The sequence below is a fragment of the Felis catus genome, chromosome C1 (assembly GCF_018350175.1).
Source record: "Felis catus isolate Fca126 chromosome C1, F.catus_Fca126_mat1.0, whole genome shotgun sequence".
NCBI classification, from domain to species: Eukaryota; Metazoa; Chordata; class Mammalia; order Carnivora; family Felidae; genus Felis; species Felis catus.
In genome coordinates, this window is record NC_058375.1 from 63056940 (window position 1) to 63084491 (window position 27552).

Below are 27552 nucleotides of genomic sequence, written 5' to 3' on the forward strand. Positions count from 1 at the left end.
CAAGCACTAAATATCTACCAGCTTCAAATAGTTAATGAACCCCATAAAAAGCAAGTGATTTAGTTCTTTCTCCCTGGTAGGGTCAAGCCAGTCTATTCATTAATCCTCTCCCCATTCAAGTGAGTCAGAGAAGGCACACATATTATAATCCCAATTACATGACTGGGACATTTAAGTCCAGAAGTGCTTACTGACTGGCACAAGGCCACAGAGAAGTTATGTGCAGAGCTGTGACAGGAACTCATAAGCCTCTGGGTCCAGGGCTAAGTCCACAGAGCAATCTTGTAGAGGTGCTATGGCTTGGCCTCGATAAATCTGAAAATGTCCTCATGTAAATAAGCCCAGTTCAAGTTAAAAATAAAATCCTTAAGATATGGATTTCTCTCTGAAAATGTAATCCTACTTAAAGGAATTATTTTATAAATGAATAATGAAACATTGACTCACAATTTATTTACAACAAGAAGATTTTTACATCTAAGATGACTGAATGCAGTTCATAAATAGTACTAAAACCAGAAATCGCTTTCTTATGACATTAAAAGAACTGGATTTACTTTGAAGCCTGGGCCCCAAAGATGGCAATCTACATCACATAATTAATGAAAGTTCAGGTAGAATGACTGACGATTCCTTCATCTCAGCAGATTACTGGGTTGAGTTGTTGAGCAATCCTGAACCCGATATTTGGTTAGTGACTCAAACTGATTTAGAAAAACATATTAACAGCTGCAACTTATCCAACAATCATGCAATGATGATTTGGTGCCATATACTATAAGGTGTTGTGAGCACAACAAGTTGACACCCTCATGAAGCTTATGACCTAATGAGAGAGACAATCAAATATGCACAAAAATGGATATTACAAAAGGTGATGTGTGCTATGAAGAAGTCTAGTGAGCATTGGGTTGTATAATGGGGGGTGGTGCATAATCACCCATTGTAATGGGGTATGAGTGAAAGATTAAGCTGTTGGGTATGATTCTTCTGAGAAAGTATGAGTAAAGTTAACCAGACAAAGAGGGGCAAGGAAGGAAATGGACAGCCATATGATCACATTCCATATTCAGGTTTCCCTTCTATATTTTATGCCAGTTAAATTTCACTTTCTGTTACTGGAAAATAATAAATTTTTTCTATTAAAAAGTATTTGCCTATCTTATTTTTATTGCTAATTTACTTGGGGTGATTACAGTATTCAGAGCTCTTTGTCCACTCTCTTACTTAATTCTATTTGATCCTTATACCAACTCCATCAATTAGGTAGGATAATACTGTTAGGCTCATTTCACATATGAGAACCTTGAGCCCAAGATAGAAGGATTTATTCAATGTCACATTGTCAGTCATCAGTGAGCCAGAATTGGAATCTAGATCTGACTTCAGGTCCAATGCTATTAAAGGGAGACTCAGATCTGGACCACACAAATAACATTAAACAGAAGAAAGAAGTTCTAGAGTGACCATCATTTATAATTTTGGTGCAAGTCTCATCTTACAGCTTGAATTAGATGAATTGGCATAACATATTTTTCAAATGTGCTTGCCAGTATATATGACTTTAATAGAGGAATCGTGTTTATCAGAATCCAATCATTTGGCTTCTCAAATTCAGATATTTGTTAAATATTTTATTCATAGAACTCATAATCTAAGGATGCTGTAAAGTGCATCTTTGTCCTTAATTTTATCCATTTTTACTAGATAATGGATGACATAAACCATATAATTTATTCAACCACATAAACCACATAATTTATGACATAAACCACATAATTTACTAGATAATGGATAACATAAACCACATAAAACTTAAAATATGCTGAGCTGATAGAAATATAACAGAGTGCTATTAGCAAATTTAAAGCTCGTCTTAAATGGCATATACAAAAAAAAATATGTTTCATTGTATACATCTAAAACAATTTTAGTTAGATTTAAATTTCTAGTTAAAGATTGCCAACCAATCCCTTGAAAATGAATGCCATTCAACAATGTTGATCAATACATAGCTGGAAATACAAGAGGAGTTTCAATCTGAAGGGAAAATTATTCTTTTCCTATTACCTCTTCTCTTTATTGCATGATGAGAATGTTTAATTTTACTCTTTTTTATTTTTTTAATCCTTTAGTTTTGTTTCAAGTTTCATATAAATTCTATTTAGTTAACATATAGTGCAATATTGTTTTCATTGGATCATCACTTACATATAATACCCAGGGCTCATCACAAGTACCCTCCTTAATACCCATCACCCACATAACCCATTCCCCTACCCACCTCCCTTATACAGCAACCCTCAGTTTGTTCTCTATAGTTAAGAGTCTCTTATGGTTTGCCTCCTTTTTTTTTTCCTTTCCCCTATGATCATCTGTTTTCTTTCTTAAATTCCACATATGAGTGAAGTCATATGGTATTTGCCTTTCTCTGACTTATTTTGTTTAGCATAATACTCTCTGGCTTCATCCATGTTGCTGCAAATGAATCTTACTCTAATTTTTAAATCAATAATATGTAAAGGACTGCTAATCTATCATTTTCTATTAAAACGACACCTTGTTACTATTAATATGAAAAAAAATCTAACCTACTTGGCTCTTGCTTACAGCCTCTTTTGTTACATTTACTAGAACCAAATATCAGTAGCTAAAACTTGATAATAGCTCTATACTTGAATCTAACCTCTGAGCCCTTCAGAGCTGATCCACATTCTTCTACACTGGCCTTTCAGCCAACATTTGTCTGTCACACCAAGATCCTGAGGGTGACAACAACTATAAAAATGTGTTACATTTCCAGGTGAGTCAATGCAGCTGTCCTGTGAATTATCAGATACTCTACATGTGCTAAAGGAAATGCTGACATAGTGTCCAAATGAAAAATGAAACATAGACAGGGAATGAATGAGCTTCTTTTCTTTTTGGACTCCTTCCCTCCAATCTGAGATAATTCTTTTCATCTTTCCCTTTACCAACAAAAATTTGATTTAGAACAGGATTATTTTTTGGTACTTAATTAGTATTTTCAAACACATTGTCGGAAAACATACTGATTGCATCAACTAAGCAGTCTGTTTCAGACTATGCAAAGGTAATGACAGACTTTTTATTTAAATATCCAATTATGAATAAAGGTGAATTATTTTGACATAATTACTCAAGGCCAGAGAATTGCACTGATTTATAAGGACAAACCCAGACCTTATGTCCAGTACTAATTGGGGGCACTGTTATAACTGAAAAGAAAATGTGATGTTTGGGTCCAGAAACTATAATTTTAACTTGTCTGAGTTATGTAAAGGTCTTTCAGGTATAAGATTCTTACAGATGGAGAGCAATTTATTAATAACATTTATTATAAAACAGACATGAATAAGATCAGAAAAATTTATTTTAAGTAACTGAAAGGAGTCTTAAAAATTATCTGGTCCAGGGGTGCCTGGGTGGCTCAGGTGGCTGGGCATCCGACTTCAGCTCAGGTCATGATCTCATGGTCTGTGAGTTCGAGCCCAGCGTCAGGCTCTGTGCTAACAGCTCAGGGCCTGGAGCCTGCTTTGGATTCTGTGTCTCCCTCTCTCTCTGCCCCTCCCCTGCTCATGCTCTGTCTCTCTGTCTCAAAAATAAATAAAAACATTAAAATTAAAAAAAAAAGAAATTATCTGATCCAAGTATAATAGTTAGGGCTCCTATGAAAAGCTCTTGGTTATTTCAAAAATTTTGTATTAATCCAAAATCTGAAATTTTGTATCAATATGAAATATTACATAGCATGAAATGTAATGGTTTTACATATCATTCTTTTTATATGTAACATGTGAGTTCCTTATCTAAAGCATGAGTTCCCATGGATAATAAGCAACAGTTTGGCTGTGAACTAGTTAAATCAAGGCCTAAAACTGTTCATTTATGTGGCATAAATAAATGAATGAACTGATAGATGAATGTGAGCTCTGTGTTAGACTGTGACCAGGTCAGGTACTACATATGCCTACTCCCCTAGAAGTTTCCAGCATCCAGCATAGGATACAGTATTATAGTAGCCCCACAATAAGTTTTGTCAAATTGACTCTTTGACCCTTTTCTTGCAAGCTAGAGTAAGACTTCTTGAAACTTCCTGTCATATGGAGTATTGAAGCATATCATGAATATGAAAATCTTAAAACCTATTTCAAAGTGGTTCAAAGAAGCTTCTTAGAATATCTCCCTCATTACAAGTCTCTAAAATAGTTATGTTAATGGGAAGAATTGGGTATGACTCCATAGATAATCATATTTACATGATGATTTATAATCATATTTGGAGGGCCAGACTATTTTTAAAGGCTGTTGAAAACAATGAGGAATCTCATTTTTTTATTAAAAAATGAGAGAACATTTTTTTATTAAAAAACAATTAATATACAACCTAATATAACTGTATGTTATAAACTAATATATGCTGGAATTTAAACATAATATTAACTATACTGGAATTATGTTAACTATATGTTAACTATACTGGAATTTAAAACATAATGTTAAAAATAAATATTAAAAAAGAATAATTAACATTGTGTTGTATTATTTTTGAGTGTACAACATTGTGAATCAATATTTAGATATATTATGAAATGGTCACTACAGTAAGTCCAGTTATTATCTGTCACCACACAAAGTTGTTAACAATATTATTGACTATATTCTTCATGTTGTACATTACATTCCCATGCCTTATTTATTTTATAACTGGAAGATTATACCTCTTAACCCCCTTCACCTATTTCATCCAACCCCTCCCCTCTAGCAACCATCAGTTCGTTCTCTGTATCTATAAGTCTGTTTCTTTTTTGTTTTGTTTGTTCATTTGTTATGTTTCCTAGATTCCATGTATAAGTGAAATCATATAGTATTTGTCTTTCTCTAGCTGATTGATTTCCCTTAGCACAGTAGCCCCTAGTCTACCTATGCTGTTGCAAATGGCAAGATTTCACTCTTTTTATGGCTAAGTAAAGCCATTGTGTACATATGTATGTGTGTATATTTACGTATGTGTATATGTACTCATGCATACAAACACACATATATACACATTCATTTATCTATCGATGGACACCTAGATTGCTTCCATATCTTGCCTACTGCAAATAATGCTGCAATATACATAAAAGTGCCATATGTTTAGGGGCACCTGGGCGGCTTGGTCGGTTGAGTTGTCCAACTTAGGTTCAGGTCATGATCTCACAATTTGTGAGTTGCAGTCCCGCATCAAGCTCTGTGCTCAGAGCCTGGAGCCTGCTTTGGACTCTGTGTCTTCCTCTCTCTCTGCTCCTCCCCCACTCACTGTATCTCTCTCCTTCAAAAATAAACAAACATTTTTTTAAAAAACATTAAAAAAAAGAGTGCATATGTCTTCTCAAATTAGTGTTTTTGTTTTCTTTGGATAAATACTTAGGAGTGGAATTGCTAGGTCATTTCCATAGTGGCTACACCAATTTACAATATTTGTTCTTCCTATCCAGGAGTGTGGAATATTTGTTGGTGTCTTCTTCAATTTCTTTCATAAGCTTTCTATAGTTTTCAGTGTGTAGATTTTTCACCTCTTTGGTTAGATTTATTCGTAGGTATTTTATGGTTTTTGGTGCAATTGTAAATGGATCGATTCCTTGATTTCACTTTCTGTTGCTTCATTGTTGGTGTATAGGAATGCAACTGATTTCTGTGCATTGATTTTATATCCTGCAACTTTGCTGAACTCATGAACTAGTTCTAGCAGTTTTTTGGTGGAATCTTTTGGGTTTTCCATATAGAGCATCATGCCATCTGTGAATAGTGAAAGTTTGACCTCCTCCTGGCCGATTTGGATTTTTCCAATACTATGTTGAATAATAGTGGCAAGATGGACATCCTGGTCTCCAACAAGAGAAATTCTTTTTTTTTTTTTTTTTTTTGAAGTAGGCTCCAGGTCCAGCATGGGCCCAATGTGGGGCTTGAACTCCCAACCCAGAAATCAAGACCTGAGCTGAGATCAAGAGTTGGATGCTTAACCAACCAGGCACTTAAAACTTCTTAATTGGGGGAAACATGTTAGGGAAATTTCCTTCTTCAGTTTGTACTTTTCTAAGTGAATCTGCCTTTGGAGGTGTTGTTTCATTAGTGACTAGAGCAGCTGTCTTTTCCCTTTCCTTTCCCTGAGTCTACATAGGATGTGTGGGAAGCTACTACAGCAATTCAGAAGCACAAATGAGCAGAGCCAAGGTGAAACACATATTAAATACACTAAGAAAGAGAGAAAGCCAGCACAGAATAACAAAGCACAGTAGAATGAAAAGAAGCAGCCATAACACTGAGTGTAAAAGAGACCTTATGACCAAGAAAGTCAAAGAGGAACAGAAGTGGGGCAAATAGCTCAAGAAAACAAAAGAAGGAAGGCAAAAGTGGGGAAGAAAATGGCAACACAAAAAGGGTAGGAGAAAAGCAAGACACCAAAAAAGAAGATTTATGTTTGGATGACTTTAACCCCAATAAGACATCTGACAATAGGTCTGAGCTGCACACAAAAAAGATGACTGCAGATAAATAGAAGGTCATGCAAAACAAGGTGGGAGCACACAGAAATATACCAAAACAAGAACAACAAAAAATTAGAAAGGAAAAAATAAAAAACAAATAAACTCATAAATAAATATCAAAGAAAATACTTTCCAAACATCATCAATTGTGGATTATTTTCAACAATATCTGTTCCTATCCCTAAGTTCCCCACAATCAGCTAAATATCTATACTAAGTCTAAAAAGAGCTCTCAGTTTGGAGTCCAGAAGAGCCATGAGAGTTCAGCAGTCATTTTACCATTCCTTCTATTTTAATTCTCTAAGATTTCCCAAATATTTTGAAGCAGTGACAGAGAGAGATGTTATTAAAGCGTGTTATAACTACCTTTTTTTATCCAGGAACCATAAACCCTAAGTCCTGATTCTAGAGACATTTTGAAGCAAAATGGTACAGGGAACACATAAGTAAGAGAAAGTAATTGGTAGTCCTTGGTTATAAATTCATATGCTTTCACACGTGAGATTTTTGTCATTATAAACCTCAAGATGAATGCCACTTGTGAGCAGTTGAATTTCCAGGAAATGTTCCAATTTCCAATAAATTTGGTATATCCATCCAGTAGAAAATTATGGACTCATTAAAAAAAAGCATTCTCAAAGAGTACTTAAAGAAATGGGGAAATATTCATAATATAGCTTTGAGAAAAAATATACTAAATTTTATGTCATAAGATCCCAATTATTTAAAATACATACACATAGGCATATATTAAATAATTTCTTTAGAAAAACTAAATTATGTCCACATTGTGCAGGACAGCAGCCTATACTTCTCATTTGTAGCTCTCACTGCAATGGTTATTACACATTCTATTAACAACTCTTAAACTGCTTGTCTTCTATACCTCAATATGCCCAGCACCCAGCACTGTGATTGATCCATATTATGTAGTAAATGTTTCTAAATAAATTAAGGAATAAAATAAGAAACAGAAGAAGACTGGAAATAAACAAAAATGACTGAAAGTTGTTTTCTTAGGGGTTATTTGATAGAAGTGACATTTTCTTCTTTAAAAAGTTGTATGTTAAAAATTATAAAACAATTATCTTCTATAACCACAAGAACTTATTGGTAAAAAAAAGTCAATCTCCAAAAAGCACATATTATATGATTCTATTTATGTAAGATGTCCAGAAAAGGCAAATCAATAAAAAAGACAGATTAGTGGTTGCCTAGGACTAGGGGACAGGGAGTGAATGCTAAAGAGATTTCTTATTGGTGAGGTGAAAGTATTCCAAAATTAGATTATAGTGATGGTTACACAATACTGTAAATATGCTCTAACCATTAAATTTTATACTTTAAACAGAATTATATAAAATGAAAGTACATCTCAATAAAACTGTTTAAGATATTTAGATATTTTAAATATTAATAAAGATTATTTCATTACAAGTTTTTTTTTTCAATTTGAACCCACAAACAGACCTTCAGGGGTGTAGCTCTGGATATTGCCTTAAATTTTCTTTTTTCTTTTCTCATCATATTTCAACAAAAGAAAATAGAGAAAACTTTAGTACAAAACGTGGGAATAAGATATATTTCTTAGCTTGCAAACTAGGTTAACTTCTGGATTTACTACACTATTATTTGTACACCCTTCCCCAATACACACACAAATTTTTCCATAATAAAACATAGGAAAACCTATTTTATATTGGAAAATATGCAGCATTTCACAAACAATAAACTTTTGGATGAGGAAGCTGTTACTTCTTACTTCCTTAAGTTTACATGACTCTGACTGACCATCCTCTCCTAAAAATAAGATGCCCTTGTAATGTAATAACTCTCTAATCACTTAGCTCCTAGTTATCTAAATTCATCATAATGCCTTCTGTAAGATGGAAATTGGTAGGTAGGGTTTTCCCTGAGAAAGTAAGACATTTCTTTGGATTGCTGGAACTCTCTGGCAATCTGTTAATTTCCTTCAGAGACTAGAGTGTGAGATAATCTCGAGGCAATTGGTGAAAATGCCAAAGGTGGAGGGTCATGATGCATGATGTTAGCAGGACTGGCTCCATCATATGGTGGGGTGGGGTGGGGTGGGGAGACATTAAAATGGCCCAGCCACTGAAATCATAAAGATCAATTACTGCAACATATCAGGATGGACACTGAAAGCCATTTTTATCTACACTCTAAATTTTAACTTTAAGTGCTATAAATTTAAACTCTATAAACTTAAATTCTTTAAATTTCATACTCTATTTTTGACTTTAAATTTCAACCTCTTAAGCAAAGACTTCTTAGTTTTTAATACTACATAAAATCCCACATATTATGAGAACTTGGTTATAGGATTATACTTAAGGGATAAAAATATTGTTATGATGAAACAATTTCAAAATAGGAGTGAGCAGATAAATTTCAAACTCACTTAACCTTGCTTAATTTAAGAATGCCTTTAAACTTTAAATTCTGAAATTGTTCTGCTTTGGCTTTTATGCATGCTAAACATGGGCTTTCTCTACTAAGAGATAGAAATGGATGGACGGATGGACAGATGGATGGATGGATGGGGATAATAGAATAAGGAAATGAGAGAAAGGGAAGGAGAAATAAAACACTGAGAATTTCAAGTGGCTGAAATTGAAGGACAGAAGGTAAGTTGGGTCTGAAAGACTCATAAAATGAAAAAGTTAAGTTAGAAATTAAAATAGCACCATGATCTGAAAATATACATGGCACCCCTATGTTTACTACAGCATTATTTCCAATAGCCAAATTATGGAAGCAGTCTGAGTATCCACTGATACATGAATGGATAAGGAAGATGTGGTATATATGTCAAATGGAATATTTCTCAGCCATAAAAAAGCATGAAATCTTGCCATTTACAACAACATGGATGGATCTAGTTATTCAGAGAAAGACAAATACTATGTGACTTCACTCAAACGTGGAATTGAAGAAACAAAAAGAACAAAGAAAAATAAAGAGACAAACCAAAAAAAACAGACTCTTACTTATAGAGAATACACTGATGTTTACCAGAGGGGAGATGGGCAGCATAGCGGGAAGGGTGAAACAGGTAATGTATACAATACAGTGTTGAATCACTGTATTATACACCTAAAACTAATATAACACTGCATGTTAACTCTACTGGAATTAAATTTTTTTTTTTAAAGTAACTCAGACACAAGTGCTTGGTGTTATTATTTTATATCTAGTAAACAAAATATAATTCAATTTTTTAAAAATAGCACCATGATAACTAAAAGAGATCATTGCCCACTTTGTATTATGCTTTCATATATTGTGACCAATCTAAAAGGGAGAAGGATGGAGAGAAGGGGAGAAAAAAGAGCATGCATGCTACTTTTTTTAATGTGTATTTGTTTTTGAGAGAGAGAGTACGAGCTGGAGAGGGGCAGAGAAATAGGGAAACACAGAATCTGAAGCAGGCTCCAGGCTCTGAGCTGTCAGCAGAGAGCTCAATGCGGGGCTCGAACTCACAAGCGGTGAGATCATGACCTGAGCTGAAATAGGATGCCCAACTGACTGAGCCACCCAGGTACCTGGAACATGCATGCTATTTTAAGCATACACTGTTTTTCAAATATCCATTATTTACTGAAAAAGAAAACTTAACTCTGTCCTATTTAAGACAGCAGTGTTATATGTTCAAGTTTGTTTGATAGGGAGAAGGGCCAGAGTTTTAAAATTACAACTCAGCAATATATCCCCAAGCTGAGTTGTCCTGACATAGGGTCACAGAAGTTGAAACACAATAATATCAAACCCATTAATAGAAAAGCTATCATAAATTCAAAATGTGGTCTATGTACAGCAATAAACTCTGCTCAGCCTTACACAAGGACACAAAAGAGGAAAGCATAAAAATAGAGAGTAGAGGTAGCACCCAAATTTCAGACAACATGGTAGAAACACTCTGGAATGTTGCACAAAAGCTGGAGGAAGGCAACCACATAATCACTCTTTTAAAACCTATTCACAAATGGACTAGTTTAAAAAGCCAGGAAAAAAAGTCTAAGAGCAGAGAAATGGCATAAGCTCTGGAAATATATAAGCACTGGGGTGGAGTGCAGACAACACTGATGTAGGTATCAAGGATCCCCTGTCACCTCTAATTCTTTAAAACTGGGGAAAACCACAACTTCTCCATGTTTCATTTCTTCTTCTGAAATGTGGATGTTCTGCCTGACTTGCCTCTTGAGGTTGCATTGTAATGGTCAAAGAGCTAATGTTTCTAAAAACGTATGAAACATCACAGAGTACTATACAGCATAAAGTATCATACTTTGAGGTTAAGAATAGATTAAGAAGAGATGACAACTCTCTGTATCTCACATCCAGTGTCTTTTCTTTCCTGGTCTAGTATCTTCTATGGAAAACGTGCTTCTGTAATAGTGCCTCTCTGTTTTCCTTTCAAGAACCTCCACAATCAGCAATGTCCACTATTTAGAATAAGAGAAACCTAAATGGAACAAGTTTTAGTCCAGCCATGCTTCATGAAATCATCATAGTTAAGGTTCTAAGTTGAGTTTAGCTGCTAAACTTCAACCAAACCTCCTTCTCCTGTGTTAGGAAAGAAGAGTCGCCCAGATTCATTCTACCATCCCGTCATCACTCAGGCAGTAATTGGCAGTAGTGGTGGACTGACTCTGGCAAGAATCTGTGGGTGATACTCTCCCCAGTTTGTCCTCTCTCCGCTCACTATTCTTCTTTTGTTGAGTTAGAACTTGTCCCCAAACAAGCCAGAACTAAACCACATATGCAGTGTACTCTTTGAAGATGCCTTTCTTATTCTGAACAAACAGCTTTTGAAACAGTAGATAAAAAGAGGGATCAAGAGTTCTTTCAGTGATTTAAATTGTGTTTCCTTCACTTGTCAATGCCCTGGAGTCTGTTTGACCTCTGTTCCCTTCTTCAATGTGCGGGTCATCAACATTGAGGGAAAGCAGAGAGAGCAGCTTTTGAAAGTAGAAAGAGGGAAAGGTAATCAGTCCTCCTTCAGTTGTTTCTCCTTTAAGCCCTGCACAAACCCATTAGCAAACGGATATGATAACCCAATGCAAGTATAGGTGGAAACCAGTACATATTGAGCATACACTATGTGCCAGGACCTAAAGTACGTGTTTCTATACAATGATTTCACACAGCCGATCCCATTTACAGATGATAAAAATAAATAAGAATTACCTTGGTAACAATCAAATAGATCCCAAGTGATCACCAAAAACTCACCAGGGGCCCCTGGGTGGCTCAGTCAGTTAAGCGTCCAACTCTTAATTTCAGCTCAGGTCATGATCTCACGGTTCGTGAGATCGAGCCCCTAGTCAGGCTCCATGCTAACAGCATGGATATTGCTTGAGAGTCTCTCTCCCTCTATCTCTGCCCCTCTCCCTGCTGGCGTGTGCTCTCTTTCTCTTGTGTATACAAAATAAGTAAATAAACTTAAAAAAAAAAACCTCATCAGAGAGAAAATACTTATTTTCCCATTGTTTGCCTGTTTAGCAATGTGGATACATGAAGCCAGTATTTACATGAGCCTTCAGTCTTGTGGATAAGCCTTTGAAGACAGACCTAGGTTCAAATTCCTATTCAGTCATTTTTGGTCATGTAATCTTGAACAAGATACTTTTACCATTTACCATTGCCAGTAGGCTAAATAAGCAATTCTTCATCAAAAACTCATAGCTTAAGACAAATAAGCTAGATAAGGAGGATGCTGCTATTACTCCTCTATACAAGTATTATTTCTAAGCCAGTGATTCTCAACTGAGAGCTATTTTGCCTTCCAGAGGGCATTTGGCAATATCTAGAGATTTTATTGATTGTCACAACTGGGGCGGGATGCTATTGACAAGTAGTGGGTAAAAGCCAAAGGTGCTACTACTACAAAAAGAATTTTCTGTAAATAGTACTAAATGCTAAAATGTTAATAGTGCCAATGTTGAGAAACTCTTCTTAAAGGGAATAAAGTATTCAAAGTTGGAAGCAGATAAATGTGTTGAGTCCAACTTAACAGTACGGTATTTTACTTACTTAACAGAAATACAAATAAGGCAATTTTGAGACGGAACCTTAAAAATCTTCATATACTTTGATCCAGTCACTTCACTTTTAGAAATTTATCCTCATGAAGTAATAATAAATGCATCTGAAGATTTATGTAAGAATAAATAGATTAGAAAATTTGAAAATGCAAATGGTCAATTGTAGGTACAGTGATGATAGGGTGATATATAATTTGTCTTCCAAATTGATATGACTCTGGGAGTAAAGGGGGGTGCTTTAATAATTTTGCAAAACAACAGTCATAAATAAGAACTTCCCTGGACAAACCAGGATATATAGTCCCCTGGTTGTAAGGGAACCAGGAAATAAAGTATGCCACATCCTAATTATGAAATGGCAGACAGCCAGCAAAAAATACTCTAAAGAATATTTAACAACATAGTAAATTGATAATGATATAATACTAACTATAAAAGGCTGGATAAAAAAACTTACATATCAAAGTTTGTAATATATACATTTAGAGGCTTTGAAAGAAGAATGGAAAGAAACATATCAAACTGTTAACATTGGTTTACTCACTGTTGAGATTATAGCTAGAGTTTGTTTTTCTCTATATTCAAAATTGCTATAATCATTTTTTTAAATAATGACTACGTCCTGCTTCTTTAGAAAGAAATACAATTATATACCAGTTAATGAGGGAAAATTATTCTTCACAGAAAAATGTCAGCTAATAAATATAGAAAAAATTGTATACAAATTAGAAAATCACAATTAGGAAATCATTTGCCATTCCTAATGATATTAATTGTTTCCGGCAAGGAACACTGATAGATGCTAAAATCTTTTAGGTGAAAGATTGTTGGTTATTCACAAAGTTTCAGGGTATTATCCCATATAGTACTTGCTAATTGTAAAAAGGGAAAAAAAATGCCTTAATGAAGAAATCTGGTGATTACCATAGGAACCAAATTATCAAACTTAACATAATTTTAGTGGAAACTCTGGCATTACATACCTTTTGTAGTAACATAATGTGTAATAAGGACATCATCTATGCAATACTCTTGCCAAAAATGTTTAGATCTAGTTTCATTTTGCAGGAAATCCAGATAATATAAGAACCAGGAAAACAACACCATATGGGACAATTAGACAAATAAAGAATGTGGGAACGGCCAAAAGACAACTGTCCTGTAATGTCTTTAAAAAGTAAAAGCTATAAAAAAAAAAAAGAAATGGAAACTTCTAGATTAAAGGACATTGGTAAAAACTAAAAGCCAAATGCAATCTCTGAATCTTATTTGAATCCTGGCTTTTAAAAAAGAGATCTAGGGGCACCTGGGAGGCTCAGTTGGTTGAGCACCCGACTTCGGCTCAGGTCATGATCTCACGGTCCATTGGTTCAAGCCCTGCATCGGGCTCTGTGTGGACAGCTCAGAGCCTGGAGCCTGCTTCAGATTCTGTGTCTCCCTCTCTCTGCCCCTCCCCCACTCATGCTCTGTCTCTCTCTGTCTATCAAAAATAAACATTAAAATAAATATAAAAAAGAGATCCAAAAATTATGTGGACAATTGGAAAAATTTGAAGATAACTTAGTTATTTTCATTATATATATTAGATATTTAATTCCCTTAAATGTGTTGGTAAAATTGTGGTTATATAAAACATTTATGGTAAATATCACAATATCTGCAGCTTATTTTCAAGGCATTCAGAAAAAATATACATACTTACATGAAGCAAATATGGCAAAATATGAACAATTGTTGAATCAAGGTAATTAGTATACATGTGTTTATATTATAACATTCTTTCAACCTTTCTGTGTATTTGAGAAAAGTTTAAATATAAAATTAAGGAAAAATTTTAAAGTTACATTTGAAGTAATGTAATTACATTTAAAGTGATGTAATTAGTAATCCCAGAGTTAACCATTGTCTTTCCAGAACCAGATGCATAATAGCTACATGGAATTGGAAATCCCACAACAGCCTCCTGAGGCCTGAGAGTCCTTTGCCTTGCAAGGACCAGCTCTTCGCATTCCCCTTCTATTGATTCCCTCAGTTCCTGTGATTTATTTCAGTTCCCTTCCCGTCCAACCTCAGGTGCTACCACCTTCACTATCTACTCCACCTTTTATGGTCCTTGTTTCCCCAAGCATAATGCAAATAGAGCATAAACCAATCAGGCACCCACATTCTTTGAATCCTGCCTTTAACGTACAATTACACTTGGTCTTAGCCAAAAGGCCAGAAGCTATGGCTTTAACGTACAATTTAAAAAAGAACAATCGCTCTCTCTTTGGAAAATTTTATCTCTGAGAATCCTATGGACTCAATGTTTGAGTCCTCTCCAAATTGATATGTTGAAACCCTAATCCCCAAAGTGATGGTATTTGGAGATATAGCCTTCAAGAGGTAATTCGGTCATGACAGTGAAGGCGTCATGATGGGATTAGTGTGTGTGTGTGTCTGTCTGCCTGTCTATCTGCCTCTCTCATTCTCTCTCTCTCTCTCTCTCTCTCTCTCTCTCTCACACACACACACACACACACACACACACACACACACACACACACAACTATAAGGCAACTGTTCACAAGAAGCCAAGAAACAGACTTCTGGCAAATCTTGGACTTTCTAGCCTCCAGAATGGTGAGGACTAAATGTTGTTGTTTAAGCCACCCAGTCTATGATATTTTTGTTATAGCAGCCCAAAGGAATTAAGACAAAGGATTTCCAGAGTGAGCAATTCCCATTCCTCCAACTCTCTACTTCACACAGCAACAAGCACATTCTCCCTCCCTTTGCCACCCCGCCAAAGTTTAATAGGTTGGAAATTCTTATGCTAGGATGTCTATACTTCTTATTCTTGATGTTTTCCTTTATTTTACCTGGTGAGGGAAGGGTGTGTCATACTATAATACATAGAAAGCCAAGGAAGCATTAAAAATGACCTACTTTGGGTGACTAGGGAACAAAATACACACAAAAGTAACATACTTTTTAAAAAAGGATTTCTAAAGGCCTTGGACATCTCCAATCCTAAAAGTAAGCATATCTGGTCCTATACGAGAATTCCAATTTTCAATTTCTTTGTCACCTATTGACTGGTAACATTTCCAAAGAACAATTTTACTTCTTTCATTTTTAGTTGATTTCTCTGTTTAGCAAGACTGTGCTTTAATTCATTTAATTTTACTTGTTTAAATCAACGTCTACAAGACCCTCTCAGTCAATGAGTCACCCTTGCTATCCATTAGCCACCTCTCTGGGTTGTTCACTGACCTTTTTGTCCTATGTAGTATTGCTGTAATATTGTAGCACTTTTCGGTAGCTTTATATGAGATTTTTTTGTCATTTTCCACCTTTGGTTTTTCTGTCATTTTTAAACTCTGAACTTCACTCTGTAATTTCTCAGCTTCTATTTTGAACTTGACATTTATTATGTGCTTTTGTGTCCTTAATTACTTTTTGCACTTTGGGGTTGATCCATGTCGGTCTTTTCTAATTCTACTATATTGATTGCTCTACAGCAAGCCTTCTCTCCTCTAAGAACACTGATTGTCTCTAAACTATTTTCTTTCTTTCCAGTGCTGAGAACCAGTGAATTTTTTTCTACTTGTCCTTTCCAGGAAATCCCAGGCTATCCATAGCTGTGGCAACCAGAATCTATTCACTTATACTTCTTCATAATTACTTCTTTTTATCATTAACTCTGTACTCAGGTTTGAAAAAGAAATCACAATGACAAAAGGTGGAAGATACATATGTGTCAAGACCAGAAAAGACATTTTCAGGAAGATATTCAGGAAGCAGCAAAGACATAATAATTGACAAAAATACAAGAAAGAGGAAATAAGAATGGTTTCTTAAAGAATTATAAGATGGGAAATACAAAGTTAAAAATGACAAACACTTCAATCTTATAAAAGTTAAGAATAAATAAGTTTAGTGTGCCAGATACAATGGCACCAGCTACTAAGAATACCATCATTTGTCAAATACAGGCTACCATCTTCTCAAATATAAACTTCTGCAATAGTCTCCCCATTGGTCTCATTCTCTCAAGTATTATCTCCCTCCAGTTTATTCTCCAGAATGCCACCAAAGTCATTGTCTTAAAATGTATATCAAATCATTTCTCTGTTGGAAAGCCTTTCAATGGCTCTATATTCCATCCAGAATAAAGCTCAAATGTTTACAAAACCCTGTATGTCAGGACTTTGTTTATTTTTTCCAAGGTTTATATGCTCCAAAAAAAAAAAAAAAACATTCTTTACAATCTTCCTCTGAGCTTTTGTATATGCTTTTTACCCCTGCCCAGAATGTTCCCTCCTGCCCAACTCTTTTTGGTCCATCTGATGCCTATTCATCCTTCATGTAGATGCCTTTTCTTTTCTGACTCCTTAACTAAAAGCTAAGTACCCCTTTCTGTATACTACCATGGTTCCCTATATTCTCCTATCATGGCATATTACAGTGTTATAGTATTTTGTTTACTTGTTTGCATTACACTCTAGTCAGCAAGCTATGTGATAGCAATGGTAACATTTATCTTTTTCTTGCCCCGACATTCTAGGACCCAGCACAGAACATGACCCCTAATGATGCTTGATAAATACTTTCTTGGATGGATATTGTACAAATATTTAGGTGATAGGATCGTCTAGTAACCCAAAGCTTAACTTGAACCCCAATTTCCAAATCTTGTTGAAAATCTTTCTGGAATAAATATTGCCGACCCTTGGTATATATTTTAAATAAGGATCATTAGTAAGTTACCTTTGGTATGTGGGGCAATTACTGCTTCTATTATCTCTTTCTTACCATAGAGAGCAAAATAGAACCTCTCAGGTCAAGCAGGGGCCTGAGTCAAGCAATGCCGAAAGGAGTCAAAGGTACCGTAGCTACAAGATGTCACCAAGACCAGCATCAGCTGACACCTCAGAACTGATAATAAGCAGAAGCAGACGAGGTCTGCAGGGGCCCAAGACCGATTAAACCCCTTTAAAAAGGGGAGGATTTTTGCAGCAAACTGTCAGACTCTACAGACGCGACCCCTCTATGTCTGACCGCTTAAAAAAGGCAGCTGCTGCAGAAGGCTCTGCCCGATTGATCTCTGAACAGACCTGAGATCCTTCACTGCTTGAACATAATGAGCATTAAGTGCCAGGAGCTGACCCAGACCAGACAGAGGCCTTATCTCAACTGCACGCCCACAGACTGACTTTGCCTTTGGTTCATTAACTCCAACACCCTTCTGTTACCTTTGTTGTGTGGTTTGTCTTATGTTCTGCTCTGTGTGCTGTGTAAGAAGCCAAGTTTAATCACATGGTGAAATGTCATTGAGTTTGGAATCCTGAACCTGCTTTATAATTGTGATTAGCTTTGCTTTATGATTGAATAAAGCTGACGTTGTGGGAAGAGACAACTCATGTGTGTGCCTTTGTCACATGCTCATGACACCTACCAACCATTAGGGCTTTTGGTTGGGACCCATGCTGTCCAAAATTCAGCAGCTGGTGTTCTCATAGCACCCATCTAGCCCTCTTCACCTGTTCACTCCACTGAAGAGGCAGAGTAGCCTCATAAATGGCATCTCACAGCATTCTTAGCCTGACAATAGGACAGATCAAACATCTTAGCACTCTTTCCAAAGACTGCCAATCTCTATATATTCTGTAATGCCTCAGTCTAGTTTTCTGCCTTAGTAAATCTACTAAAATAAGAACAATTAAATTTCTTTGGGATAACTTAGTAGCTTACAAGATCTTGGATCACCATTCAAATTATAGTGTTCTGGGAACTGTAGATTTTAGAGAGGGAGAAAAGTGGGTTGAAACTATACCAACACCTTCTAGAAGTTTCTGAAATCAAAGACTATTTAATTCAATATATCCTGTTTGATGTTTTAAAAATTTTATTCCCTTCTCCTCAGAATTTCTTCTGAAAGTACAGGAAATACAATAAAGAGATACTGAGTTGAATCAGATTTAAAACATTTTCATACCCAAAATTTAATTTACCCATTAAAGTAATATCAAACTTTTAAGAGAAAAATTCCTAAGAAAAATTACATGAATTACATATATGCCATAAATAGAAATAATAGTACTTCCTTGATTTTGCAAGAAATGACATATTTTAATGCCAGGAAAAGGGAATAAAAAGTAAAGTTTAAGGTGGGCTCTCCTCCCCTCTATGGTGACCCCTGCTTTTGTATATGCTGACTGATCCGTGAAATGGTGGTGGTGGTTTGTGGTCGTTGGTCCCAGGGATTTAGGACCAACATTTGAAACCCCAAAGGGGAACTGCAACCATTATGAAGAAAACGGAACAAATGGACGCAGGGAAGTCAGAACTGGTACTCAGAATAAAGCAGCATTTTTTGATGAAAAAAAAAAAACAAAACTGGCTACAACATGGTTCAGGAGAATAGGTAAAGGAAATTTGGTTGTCCACCTCCATGTTCTGAAGGTTCACCTCCACCTAGAGGCTGTGAAGTTTTTGTAGGAAAAATACCTTAAGATATGCATGAAGATGAATAAGTTAGTTTCTGTATTTGAAAGAGCTGGGAAGGTATATGAATTTTGACTTATGATGGAATTAGTGGTGAAAATCAAGGTTATGCTTTTGTGATGTACACTATAAAAGAAAAAGCCCATTAGCCATCAGAATTCTTAATAATTATGAGATTTGATGAGGTAAGTTTACTCGTGTATGTTTAAGCTTGGATAATTACAGGTCATTTATTGGAGCTATTCCTAAGGAAACAAAGAAGAAATTTTGGACAAAATGAAGAAAGTTACAGAAGGAGTTGTAGATGTCATTGTTCACCCAAGTGCAACTGATAATACCAAAGATCATGGTTTGCATTTGCTGAATATGAATCTCACAGAGCCACTGCTATGGCTAGGAGAAAACTAATTCCAGGTACACTGGAGCCATACCATTCAAGTAGATTGGGCTGATGAGGAAACCATACAGAGCTAAAGTTCTTTATGTAAGAAATTTAATGATCTTAACTACAGAGGAAACAAAGCAGAATTCAACAATTCAAACCTGGTCCAGTTGAATATTCGAGTAAAGAAACTTAGAGATTAGGCTTCTGTTCACTTTTTCAACTGAGAAGATGCAGTGGCTGCTATGTCTGTTATGAATGGAAAATGCATTAATGGAGCAAGTATGGAGGTAACACTGGCAAAACCAGTAAATAAAGAATTGAGACAGCATATTAGTGGTCAGATTAGCCCTAATTCTGAAAACCTTATTGTGTTTGCTAACAAAGAAGACAGCCACCTGAAAACTCTATGCAAGCCACCAACTCTTCTAGCTAGTCTCAATCAATAGTCAGCATAGCCCAGGCCCCCCTGAAATTGAAAGATGCACTTATCCATTTTTTCCTGGAACAAATCTTACTCCAAGCAGTATGTATTCTTTAAAATCCAATCATTTCAATTTGGCAGTAATGCATTTGGATTATTACTGCAAGAAAAATAATTGGGCACCACCAGAATTTTTACTTATTTCTCATCTAAGTCAAGATGAGAAAGTATTCTTGTATATAAAATTGTTATTCCTGCTATTGCAAATGGATCCCAGAGTCACGTTATACCAGACAAACTGTACTACGTTAGAAGATGCAAAGGAACTGTCAGACCAGTTTACATTACTTCATTTGGACAGGGAACACAAGATCTTCAGCCTGGACTATGCAAAAGAATTTGGAGAGAATAAAGAGACTACAATTTCTGTTGCAGCTCAGTATATAATCTTTCTCCTGTTAGTGCTACCCTCTCTTCTGGGACTTCTAGCATGCTTCTTTATACCTCAAGGCCTTATTCTTATCAAAGCTGTCCCTTGCCACCAATAATATCACTTGCTACTGGCAGCCATATTGGACAGCAGCTATATATCTCTAACTAGGCCTCATTCTTCTAAAGAAGATATTGTAAACTTGAGTATGGAAGTTTCTTTGTAAAGCTTGCAGATTAAAATACTGTTTTATTTTAGAATTAGGTTTGCACATTTGGTTTTCAAATGATAAATATATATTAATTTCAACATAGTAAACATCAATCATAATTCAGAATAACCTACTCTTGTAGAATTTGTAAAAATGCTAAGTTTAAAAAGTTATTCAGTGGTTTCTCTGTATAAAAGCATGGCAAACTACTGTTCCATTTAAACTTTTGGGATTTGAAATATTTATAATTCCTGAGTGGGCAATAGAACCCAGCAGTTTATGTTAAATTTTGCATAATAATTTTTCTAAATAGCATTTCAAAATATTTAAGCACTTACAGACAATGGTTACACTAGATTTGATTACCAAGGATCACTATCTGTATTAGAGATTATGACAATTATATACCCAGAAGCATCTATTAAGTAGAATGAAATGAAGGGCAAAAAGATTAAGATGCAAATTTTATGCAGTGATAAAGAAAAAGCAGTCAACCATTGTGGTCCTTGAAAATAACTATGCAAACATTTTAGTTAATTATTTGTTATAGAAATAAATTATAATTTTGCTGTCAATGTATTTCAGGTTTTTATAGTTATGTTTCTAATGTGGTTTTGATATTTACTGTATAATTATTTCAATAATAACTGTCATGCTTTTTTAATGTTGAAATCATGTGTTGTTTAATTTTTGTACTCGAATTCAAATTCTTTGACATTAAATATGTGATGCTTCTAAAAGAAGAAAAGTTAAGCTTTTGAGCATTTGAAAGGATATCCAAATCAAAAATACTTTTCATTGGTTTATTAACAGAAAAGAAAAAAATTAAAAGTAATGTTGCTTACTGCCCAAACCAAGAGTATAATTAAGAAACCATCTTCATTCCACTTACTACTGAGTAGTGAGTATACTGCTACCAAAAAGAAAAAGGAAATGTGAAACTTCATGTGAAGGATACATAAAAATAAAATAAAGTGCTATCTAAAATATAGGTAGTTTATTGGTGAGTGTGATTTAAAATTGAATGCTTTCTGAGTTAAAGAATGTGGGATAATCAACATGTCAGTGTTAAAATAGGCCATAAATTTTCAAAAGAGGCACCAATGGAAATAAACTGTGAAAAACCAATTTTGGACAGTCCTAATCTAAAACAACCTTAGTTCTCAAATGTATCTGTTCATTTGCTTCTTTTTATTTCTAACTATAAATTTGCTGACAGATGTTGTGGCTCATTATTGTCAATTAAATTTCTGTCTATCTTCTTTGTTTATCCAGTAATCACTCACAGTCATACCCTCTGATTTCATTCCTACCACAAATAAACTTCAGTGTGTTACCAGTGACCCCAGCATTTTCCAGTATGTTCTTCTCATTTCCATCAGACATCATAACTAGCAACTGACTCTTAAAAGTTTTTCCCAGACCAGCACTGACAGAAGCCACACCTATCCTATAACTCTATCCAATAGACTTCAGCCAATGAAAGTGAATCAGAAATGAAGTCACATAAAAGGTTAGGCATTTGAACAGCTAAGTAATGGATATTAAATTTAGGATATATAAGATAGTTTCCTGCCCAGGATCTTTCAGAATATCTTATGTCTGAAACGCTAATTATAGCAAAGGGACTATTACAACTTTACCAAGATGTGTTGCACAACATAGTAACATGGAAAGATGCCCCCCAAACTCACTTCCATGATCAGTAAATGTAGAAGCAGCTGTACAATATAGCTTTTCTCTTGGACATTCAAAAAGTTCATTAGCATATTAAAAGATAAAAGAAGTCTGGTCATAAAGAAACTTGTTTAGCTTTGTTTAACTGGTATTTGTCCAATCTTTTTGACCACTGAATATCTATGAAGATCCTAGAGAGGTGGTATCCCAAATAGACTTAAGGAAAAGCTGACCTGCCCCGCCATTCATATGTGCTGCTTTTTCTTGACACCCCCTAGGGCTACCCCATAGGACCCCCCAGGGGACCTGGGCATTAGTCATATGATGCCCTAGAACAGTGCTTCTTAAACTTGTATATGTACACAGCTCACTAGGGATTTTGTAAAAATGCAGATTCTGATTCAGTAGGTCTGCAGTAGGCCTGGAGAGTCTGCATTTCTTTTTTTTTTTTTTTTATGTTTGTATTTTTGAGAGAGAGAGAGAAAGTGAGCAGAGGAGGGGCAGAGAGAGGGAGACACAGAATCTGAAGCAGGCTCCAGGCTCTGAGCTATCAGCAGAGAACACAAGGTGAGGGGTGGGGGGTGGGATGGGGCTCGAATTCATGAACGTGAGATCATGACCTGAGCCGAAGTCAGACACTTAACTGACTGAACCTCCCAGGCTCCCCTGGAGAGTCTGCATTTCTAACAAGGCTTCAGGCAATGCTGATGCTGCTGTTCTCCATCACATTTTGAGTATCAAGTCTCTACAGGGCCACTGCAGTAGGAAAATCATCACATCTCTAATCTCTTCATCTTATCCTTCCTAATAATAAATCCTCCTAAAATATTGATCTCAGGGTCATAAGTTCAAGCCCCATATGGGTATGGACATTTCTTAAAAATAAAATCTTTAAAATCAATCAATCAGTCAGTCAATCATACATACATACATACATACTTTCAATATATATCACTTTGCTGGTCAAAAACTTTCAGAGGTTCCCTATTCCCTTCTATGTTAGTGATTCAATAATAGACATTTATTAAAACTTTACTGTGTGGCAAACAGGTACACAGCCCCTGACTTACAGTTGAGAAGCAATTAGGTGAGTAAGAAACAATGTGCAGACTATTGGTGGGAATGCAAACTGGTGCAGCCACTCTGGAAAACAGTATGGAGGTTCCTCAAAAAATTAAAAATAGAACTACCCTACGACCCAGCAATTGCACTACTAGGCATTTATCTATGGGGTACAGGTGTGCTGTTTCAAAGGGACACATGCACCCCCATGTTTATAGCAGCACTATCAACAATAGCCAAAGTATGGAAAGAGCTCAAATTTCCATCAATGGATGAATGGATAAAGAAGATGTGGTATCTATATACAATGGAGTATTACTTGGCAATCATAAAGAATGAAATCTTGCCAGTTTGCAATTACATGGATGGAATTAGAGGGTATTATACTAAGTGAAATTAGTCAGTCAGAGAAAGACAAATATCATATGACTTCATTCATATTAGGACTTTAAGATACAGAACAGATGAACATAAGGGAAGAGAAGCAAAAATAATATAAAAACAGGAAGGGGGACAAAACATAAGAGACTCTTAAATTTGAAGAACAAACAGAGGGTTACTGGAGGGGTATGGGAGGGGGGATGGGCTAAATGGGTAATGGGCATTAAGAAATATACTCCTGAAATCACTGTTGTATTCTATGTTAACTAACTCGGATGTAAATTTAAAAAATAAATTAAATTAAATGGCAAAAAAAAAGAAATTACAACTGAAAATAAGTCTCTCTTATTTTCTGATGGTTACCAGCGGGGAGGTAGGTGGTGGAGGATGGGTGAAATAGGTGATGGGGATGGGGATTAAGGAAGGCACTTGTGGTGAGCACTCGGTGATGGCAGTGTTGAATCACTGTATTGTGTACCTGAAACTAATATTATACTGTATGTTAATTAACTGGAATTTAAATAAAATTTAAAAAAAAGAAAGAAACAATGTGCAGAATGCTAAGAGCCAAAACAAGAAGGGAATAACTAATTTCTTGAGACCTCTGTTTCTTCACCTATAAAATGAGGGTTAAACTAGACTAGTGGTATTTCATCCTCCACGTACATTGCAGTCACTCATATCATCCTAATACAGAGTCTCAGCCCAGACCAATGAAATGCTGGCTGTCAGTACCCCACATTCAATAGGGAATAGCAGCTCTTAAAAGTTCCCCAGGTACAGACAAGTTTGAGAACCAATGGACTAACCAATGATTCCCAAAGTGTTGCCCAACTATCAGTATCACCTGGAAACTTGTTAGAATGACAATTCTCAGGCCTCATTCCAGACCCAGTGAATCAGAAACTCTGGAAGCAGGGTAAAGAAACCTGGGTTTTAACCAGCTTTCTGGGTGATTTTGATACACTGTGAAAACCACTGGATTAGATAATCAGCAAATTTCTCTCTAGGTCTATCATTCTTTGACCTCAAACAGCCTTTTCAAGGACTTTTGTTATCCATTCTTTATAGACTAATAGCATAAGCTCTGAAACTAGACTTCCCAGATTTAAATCCCAACTCCTACACTTAATTTTAGTTGTCTGGGTTTTAGGTTCTCATCTATAAAATGAAGATAATGTAGTACCTTTTCCCACAGAGTTGCTATGAAAATTAATGATTTTGTATATGTAACTCACTTAGTAGAGTGCCTGAGAAGTGTTTCAAGTCATTACTCAATTGTCACTCTCACATTGAGTACTTCACAGCCACTCTGTCCAAAACTGCAACCCACTACTACAATTCCCTTTCCCCTCCTCTGGTTTATATTTCTCCTTTGCAATTATTACTCTGTAACACGTATCTCGCTTGATGCTTTGTTTATTATCTGCCTTGTCCCACTAAGATGTAAACTCTATAAAATCAAGGATTTTCCCATTTTGCTAAGAGTTGTATCCCCAGCGTGTAGTGCAGGGTCTGGCACATTGGAAGTACTCAACTGGTGGGATGAATGGGTGAATAAATGTTAATATTATCAATATTAATATTATTAGCAATCCAAATTTTTCTTATTGAAACACAATAGCTTAAACTTCTTGTTTATTGTTCTAAATTGTGCTTATATCTTATTACATGCTTTATTAAAATTCTGTCTCATACCTAACAATGCCCTTTTATTTAACTTCTGCTCAATACTTCTTCAATATTACCTGACAACTCTGATGGCTTTAGCCCTCTAACTCTCTGAATATCTACACAGTGTTACTGTCTATACAATACAATTTAACACCTATTGATCTTAATTATCAATGGAATGAGTAAGTTCTAAGAAATTTACTGAAAGAGGCTGCATCTGTCATGCAACAAGCATTCATGAAAAATTAGAGAGGAAAGGAATCATGGGAAAACTTACCATTAATTAGTTATGTAATCCTCAAATAACAAAAATGGTGCTCTACCTTTTACAAAGTACCTTTATATACATCAGCTAGTTTTGGCTAGGTGATCTCAACGACTATGTCTCCTTGCTTTCAAACTTTCAAAATGTCTTCAAGTATGGGGAGACCATTTTTTGAAGTAAAAGTTAAGAATAAATCATGAAAGTCAAAATTGAAGCAGATAATCACCCAAGAAGTTGTTAAGTTCAGGGATAGTAAATCAGATCAGTGGTTTTCTTGCCACCTACCCACCCCCCCCCCCAATACTCCTGTCAGTCAGGTCTGAAAGAGGCCCACCATTATCTCCAATGCAGCCCTCTAGGCAGCCATTACCAACTGATCAGAGCTAACAGAGAAGGGGTTTGAGCTAACATTTGCCATCCTAACCTGGTCTAATCATCTTGGTGAAAGCAAACAAAACTGATGCTAAGAAATTTAAAGTGACTCATCCAGTCACATATTGGTAGCAGATCAAGACCAGAACCAGCCTCCTGACTCCCCTCCAGGATTCTCCCCACTGCCTTTCCTCATTTATTTCTGAAATTCAGGATTTAAATTTCTATTCTAAAGCAATCAAAACACAGAAAGCAAACCTTTGGCAGAGAGTTTTCATATTAATGCTCATGAATATAACGTTGAAATCAAAAATGACAGTTTTGAGTCAAGTGATAGACAGAGTTGGTTAGTCTGTTATTTTTCAGTTGGGTTTATTTACCGAAGCCTAGAATGTGTCATGACTGGAAATAGACAAAACAGATTATTTTAATTCCACTGTCCTAGAAAAAGAAAAGGAAAATAGTTTTCATTAATAGGAACTGGGCTCAAATCCAGTCCCAAAATAACTTATACTACTGAACCAACTTTTTAAAGGTGACATTTCTCTCATTAATGGGAATGCACTATTATAATATAGTTTAATCACTAAATTTAAATTACAAGAAAAACATATTTGAAGGAATATGAAAAAATAAGAGATAATGGAGAGAAATAGACATCTATTTTAATATAAATAATGGCCATTTCCTCATCATGGAAATTGTGCTCACATTTTAGAATTATAATTTTCCAGATCCTCTCCCTAAAGCAGTTTCCTAATACTGCAATCACCTTTGCAACTCAGTTGGAATGAAACTGACTTGTCAAATTTTACCCAGCCAATTGATAAGTCTGTCTTGATTAACTCTCATTTTTAGGTATACTGTAATTGAAGCTGCTTTTTTGGGAGAAACCATCATCTAACACAGTTAGAAATTGCTCCTGGCACTGTCTGCATTACCCAAGAAAACCAGGACAGCAAATGGCAGTTCTGTTACCTCACAGAGTTAATCCATTTTAGCAACTATGTTACTTAGTTGCAAGGTAACAGCTGTTGGTCCCATAGCTTATCCTTTCACCCTGAGAAAGTGAGCCCAACTCTTATTTGAGGGTAGGATGAGGAAAGTATCAAGCACACAGAATTTCTTCTCTTCAACATGGACCCTGCCACCATGCCAGAGGGGAAGGAGTGAATGCTTGAAACAGGTAGATGCAGTTCAGGGCCTATACTGCCCCTGCTCCACAAAAAAGGGCAGTCAGCTCCAGGGTTCTCCTGGGGTCTGGATATACACAGGAACAATCCATGTGGGTCTCAGGAAAACCTAGCCACAAACTGATGCTTGCTAGGAGAGCCCTGGAAAACTGGAGTGATTTTCACCTCAACCCTCTTTGTCAGTTGAGATCACTGGTGGTCCATGATTTTGGTCAGAACAAGAATGAAACCAAGAGCTCTTGTCAGACCCCATCATGTTGGCCCAGGCATGGGTCCTTTAGGCAAACAGGATAGTCAAGACAAATCATGACTTCTAGAAAGCAGAACAATAGTTCCCAAGGAATGTTTGTGAAATACTGGAACACTCTGCTTT

General features: G+C 35.8%; 1 protein-coding gene and 1 pseudogene across 10 annotated transcripts in view; one reads left to right on the forward strand and one right to left on the reverse strand.

Annotated features, from left to right (window-relative positions):
- LOC123379386 overlaps nt 1–20326 on the forward strand; it is a 102846-nt pseudogene extending 82520 nt beyond the window's left edge.
- SLC44A5 (solute carrier family 44 member 5) overlaps nt 1–27552 on the reverse strand; it is a 374661-nt gene that overhangs the window by 281186 nt on the left and 65923 nt on the right. The gene's annotated exons all lie outside the window — the stretch shown is intronic.